At 56.4% G+C, this 6,153-nt stretch overlaps 1 non-coding gene across 1 annotated transcript; it reads right to left on the reverse strand.

The window, feature by feature from the left end:
• Positions 1–778: 778 nt before the first annotated feature.
• On the reverse strand, positions 779–850 carry TRNAQ-CUG. The gene has a single exon. It is a non-coding gene; the product is annotated as a tRNA-Gln (tRNA).
• Between the last annotated feature and the right edge of the window lie 5,303 nt (positions 851–6,153).

The following is a 6,153-nucleotide window of genomic DNA, read 5'->3' on the forward strand; positions in this document are numbered from 1 at the left end:
TTTTTTTCACTTACTCGTTTTCCTTGCTCCTTCCAAGCCAAGTGAGTTCTCCTCGCACACAGATTTTGACAGGTTTTCCTCCTGATCAGCAAGTGGATTAAGCACGTCTTCAGTGGGGGTTCGGCATGGCAGGGAGCAGGCTGGCCAGGTGTCTCTGTGGCTGTCTGCTGGCCACACATAGGCATGGTCCTCCCCTCCTCTGGCTGTGACCTCGGTTGCTCCCTTGGAGCTATCAGCACCAGCCGCCTCTGCTCCAGGTGCCCAGAGGAGGAGAGGTGCTGGGCTCCAGCCTGGGACTCTTCCTCCCTCCTGCCTAGCCCTGACTGTGAAGCCTGGCCCTGGAACTCCTTCCTTTAAATGCCATATGGGCAAGAGGAAGACTGTGGCAGCTGCAGGGACCAAAGTTGTGGGCATCAGGTGAAGCAGCGAGAAACAACCATATGATCAATCCACAGGAATCTCTAGAAGCAGCAAAGAATCCTGTGGCACCTTATAGACTAACAGTCTGTTAGTCTATAACGTGCCACAGGATTCTTTGCTGCTTTTACAGAACCAGACTAACACGGCCACCCCTCTGATACAGGAATCTCTAGCCAGACTCTTAAGTTCTAGGACCCCAACCTATAGCCGCCCATTGAACCAGCCAGACCAAAGACCTATCTCCAGTGGGCATCAGTCACCCAGCAGGAGGGGAAAACCTCACTCTAGTTCACCCTGAGATAAGGTAGCCAAACACATTGAGCTTCAGTGCTTTGTAGCAAAGCAACATATCTCCAGGAGGTCCCACTGAGATTTGAACTCAGATTCCAGGAGTCAGAGTCCTGAGTGCTGCCCATTACACCATGGGACCTGCTGATTTTTCATTTGCAAGACCCCTGTGACTCTCAGCTGGCTGGTTTGCACTCTGCACTTATTGCTTCCCACCAGCAGCTTCCTCTCGCAGGACTCTCTCTCCTCTTCCAGCGACTATAGTCCTGCACTACTGGATCTGTGGGTTCTGCCCTGAGTCCCCGCATCCCCCTGCTTTGTCTTCGTTTCCTGCAGGCTGCAAAAATGTCAGGGGAGGCCGCCCCCTCCCTTCACTAGGTGATCCCGCTCATATCGGCCAGCTGCAGCCTCCTCTCCTGGAACTCGGCCAGCTGTCGCTTGATCCGATCGTACAGTTACACGCTGACTGGCTCCCCTGCCTGGATGCTCTTGTGGAAATCCCACCGGCGATGCTGCAGGACTTGGAACCACTGGTTTCTTTAATGTTGTGGTGTTTGCCCAACTGCCGAACAAAGCCGCCAAATCCTCCCTCACCGACTCCCACCAATCCCCCTGGTAACCATAGAACCCTCTGATGCTTTCCCGTTCTGCCAACACCGCCAGGCCTCGCCGTCCTGCTCCTTTATCTTGCAAGCTCTGGATGTTCAGCTTCCAATATCCTCTGCCCTGGGTCAGGGAATTGCCCACATTGAGCACACGGTGAGAGCTGCGTGATCCGAACAGTCCATTGGCACCACCCTGCACTGGGCTGTCGACGTGCTCTCCTTCACGGCAATCTGGTCAATGCGACTCCTGGCCTGTCCCCGCAGAAAGGTGTATCCCCTCTGCGGCTGGTGTGAGCTCGGGTCAGAGGAATAGGAGGCTACCGCCCACCCTCCACTGGTTCCACTGTGGAGAAACACGTCCTCTAAGCCAACCTCGCTACAGACCTGCGCCAGGTAGTGCTCATCATAGAAGAGTTTCCTCTGACTGTCAGGAAAACAGGACCATCAGTCCTCAGGATGGTGCAACAATTGAAATCCCCCCCAACACCAAACACTGTGTGGTCCAGAGGGAGGGTGTCAGTTCCTTCATAGAACTTTCCTTTTAGGCCTTAATTGGGGACCATACACACTAATATAGCAGTAACCAGTGCAGCAGAGCACAAAGCCCACCAGTAATGCCCCCCCTGGTTGGAGCTCCAGCCCCTTCTGTACTCGCACCATGAATGTGAAGAACAAGACTCCGACCCCATCATTCTTCACTGGCCAGGATGACCAGAGAGATGGGCCCTTCCACCAATCACCGTCAAGCTACCCTAGAGTTGTTAATGTGCATTTCCTGAACACCCACCATGGCTAAGTCCAGCTGCTCCAAGGCACTGAACATCAAGCACCTCCTCCTGGGCCCCCAAATCCCTGCCACCTTCCACACGGCCACTTTCACAGATGCCCCTTCCAGGGTACTGCCCTCCCTCAGCTGCACAGAGGAGTTTTCATCCCCTATTCCTGCCCATCACTGCCCAGCAGCCCTCTGGCACCATTCCTGAGGGCCACCCTGACTCACTCTCTTCCTGCCACATTAGGTCCACCAATAACTCATGTAGGAGAGACAGCTCCCATCCCTCATTTTTAAAGGTGAGGCCAGCAGTACACAGTATTTTTTTTCTTATTGCAGAGCCCAAGCTCAGGGACTCACCTTGGGTGCAGGCACCTCTGTGCTCCCAGAATACAAGCCACCACTGTACAAAGAGGGATGAAAGGGCCTGCTAAAGACTGGGATTGAACCAGCAACCTTTAGATCTTCAGGCTAACGTGCTCCCAACTGAGCTACTTTAGCAGCTGCATGACAGTTTTTTGGCCTGTTGCTTCTCTGCCCGGGATGTTTTTGCAGCAGTTGCACACAAAAAGGACGTCATTGTGAGTGGCCCATGAAGACAAGACTCGCTTTTTCCTGCCTTGCTCAGCTTGACTTGCTGCCTCACCCCGTTCCTGCCCTAGTGCCCGGGTTGACCTGGTGGTGGAAGGGGACTGGGGGCCAGTGGCGCGGGGAGGAAGTTGAGCTGGACCCTGAGCTAGACTAGACCCTGGTGGTGAGAGTCTGGCCACCACTTGCCGCCCCACCCTATTGTCCTGGCTTCCCCCACTGGGCGTCATTTCTGGAGGGAAGTGGGGCTTCTGCCTCCCCTCCCCGATTTTCACACCTCAGAGGAGTGCGAACAGGAAAATGAACGGCTGCTCCACACCCCACCGGAGGAACCCGGCACCCTTAGCTGTGGGGAGTAAGAAGTGGCTGTTGGCTGACAGGGCCTGTCCCCGAGGAGCTGGAACAGCAGCTGCCGCCTCCCCCTTGGCTCCAGGCTGTGGGAAATGCTCAGTGCCTGGCTGCATGGGCGGATGCTGCTCCCTGCTCTGGAGGTGATGCAGCCAAAGACGCCTCACCCAACACTGAGATGCAGCCACCTCTGGGGTGAGTTACACAAGTCAGCAAATGAATTTGGAACAGGAAATGCACTGAAAGGACAGAGGCAGCTGCAGGAGGTGGAGAAAACCAGAAGCCCTGGATCCCAGCCCTGCCCCTCCCCCACTCTACCCCCTAACCTCCACTCTCCTCCCAGAGTTGGGGGGAGAACCCAGGAGTCCTGGTCCACAGCCTTGCCCACCCCCATATTTCAATATGGCTCCATCCAACAGCTGCCCCCCAATTGCAGGGCAGCACCACAGGGCACACTGGGGCCTGCTTATTTGCACAGGACGGGCAACACCAGTGCCTCAGGGGAGAGATGATGCTAAGGGAGAAGCAGGCAGCAGACACCCCCACAACAGAGAAAGAAGTGCTAGGGGGTGCCGTGCTGCAAGGAGTGAGGGGGGTTGGCAGGGAATGGGAGGATCTCCCCTCACAGCGGGTGCATCTGTCCCCCCCGCAATTCCTCCTCAGCCCTACCCCGGCCCAGGCTAATCCCGGCCCAGCTACCAGGGTTACATTTGGCCTGGATTCCCCAGCTGCTGGGGGAGGGGCGTGGGGCTGGAGAGCATGAGCCTCTACTCCCCCTTCCCCTGACACAGTTGCATGGGCACTGACCAAAGGAGCCTGCAGCACTGCTGCCTAGAGGAAACTGAGGCACCAGCCAGTGACACACACGTCATGGCTGTCCTCATCCTCATCCTCTTTTCCATATACAACCCGAGGTGTGGGGGGGTAAACTCAGAGGAGTTGCATAGTTAACCTGTGGAACCCCTTGCCAGAGGATGTCGTGAAGGCCAAGACTATAACAGGGTTCAAAAAAGAACTAGATAAATGAACAGAGGACAGGTCCATCAATGCCTATTAGCCAGGGTGGGCAGGGATGGTGCCTGTAGCCTCTGTTTGCCAGAAGGTTTTCTCTGCAAATCTCAAAGGTTGATATAAAATACCCTAAACGTTTGTCCCACTTCTCTCTAGTTGTCTATTTCTAATTGAATATGCCCTGAGATTTTCCCGTCTCTCTAATTATAAAATGCTAACAAAATCTCAGATTTGCACCTTTTCTCAGATTCTTGAACATAGCTTGGGGGGGCAGGGCTGGGCTGGCAGGGGCTGTGGGTCAGGAGTGAGGGGCACCGGCAGAGCTGTGGGGGGTAGGGCTGGGCTGGCAGGGGCTGCGGGTCGGGAGTGAGAGGCACCGGCAGAGCTGTGGGGGGCAGGGCTGGGCTGGCAGGGGCTGCGGGTCGAGAGTGAGGGGCACCGGCAGAGCTGGGGGTGGCAGGGCTCGGCTGGAAGGGTGCTGCGGGTCAAGAGTGAGGGGCACCATCAAAGCTTGGGGGGGGCAAGACTGGGTTGGTAGGGGGCTGCGGGTCCGGAGTGAGGGGCACCATCAAACCTGGGGGTGGGCAGGGCTGGACTGGCAGGGGGCTGTGGGTAGGGAGTCAGGGGCACTGGCAGAGCTTGGGTGGGGCAGGGCTGGGCTGGCAGGGGCTGCAGCTTGAGAGTGAGGGGCACTGGCAGAGCTTGGGTGGGGCAGGGCTGGGCTGGCAGGGGCTGCGCGTTGGGAGTGAGGGGCACCAGGAGAGCTGTGGGAGGCAGGGCTGGGCTAGCGGGGGCTGCGGGTCGGGGGTGAGGGGCTCTATCAGCTGGGGGGGTCAGGGCTGGGCTGGTGGGGTCTTTGGGTCAGGAGTGAGGGGCCGTGCCGGAGCAGGGACCGGGCGGATTTGACCTGGGAATGTTGCAGGAAGTTACGTTGGGGATGAGAAGAATCTCCCTGCGCTGTAACCTGAGTCAGGAGTGGGGTTTGGGGAAATTCACACCTGCCTGGTAGACTGAACAAAGGACAGGGGAGAGTGGAGGGGGGGATGAGAGTTGCTGGAGGGATTTTTGGTTTGTTTGTGCTGGGGGGGTGCAGTGCAGGAAATCCCAAGTGGGGAACTAAGCTCCCTGCACCCCCAGAAGGAGCAGATTGAGGGGTCCTGGCTGTATCTCCAAGCTCTGCTGTATCCTGTGCTCCTGTTGTCCAATAAACCTTCTGTTTTACTGGCTGGCTGAGAGTCACTGTGAGTCCCAGGAAGAGGGGTGCAGGGCCGGGCTCCCCCACACTCTGTGCCAAGCATATCCCACGTAATGGGCAAATCTGGTACCAGTCCCCAAGTACTAAGGGTCTTCCTGGCCAAGTGCATGAATAACAATGAGCCTATTGTGGGATGCACATGAGCAATCATTTGAAGAACAACAAATTACAGTGTGTCACTGAATGAAATTTTCTGTCCAGGTGTGAGACTGGGAAGTTCCAGGAGCCAGTGGAGATTTTTTTTAATGAATTAGGAAACAGCCTCAGCAATTTTTTCCAATAAATTAGTTTATATGGAGCTGTACCTATCCCATAGAACTGGAAGGGACCCTGAGTCCAGCCCCCTGCCTTCACTAGCAGGACCAATTTTTGCCCCAGATCCCTAAGCAGCCCCCTGAAGGACTGAACTCACAAGCCTAGGTTTAGCAGCCTAATGCTCAGACCACTGAGCTCTCCCTCCTCCTATTGCAGAACACAGAGGAAATACAGTAACTCCACACTTTGTCGCCCCCCCCCCATTAACATTGTTAAGTTGCTGATTGATTCAGGAACATGCTCATTTAAAGTTGTGTGATGCTCCACTCTTACGTGGTTGGGCTGCCTGCTTTCTCCATAGCTGGCAGCCTCCCTACGCCTCAGCACCTCCCGCCTGCTGGCAGACCCTGCAGATCAGCGCCTTCCCTCTCCTCCCTCCCCACCTGCAGCAATCAGCTGGCTGGCAGGAGTGGGGAGGAGTGAGGACTCCGCGCACAGGCTCCCCCTCCCTCTGGCCCAGGGCAATCAGGTGGCTTGTGGCCTTTAGAAAGGTGGGGAGGGAGGAGCGAGGATGCACCATGGGAAGGGGGAGGAGGTGGGGGGGAGAAGAG

The sequence above is a fragment of the Mauremys mutica genome, chromosome 23 (assembly GCF_020497125.1).
Source record: "Mauremys mutica isolate MM-2020 ecotype Southern chromosome 23, ASM2049712v1, whole genome shotgun sequence".
Taxonomy (NCBI): domain Eukaryota; kingdom Metazoa; phylum Chordata; order Testudines; family Geoemydidae; genus Mauremys; species Mauremys mutica.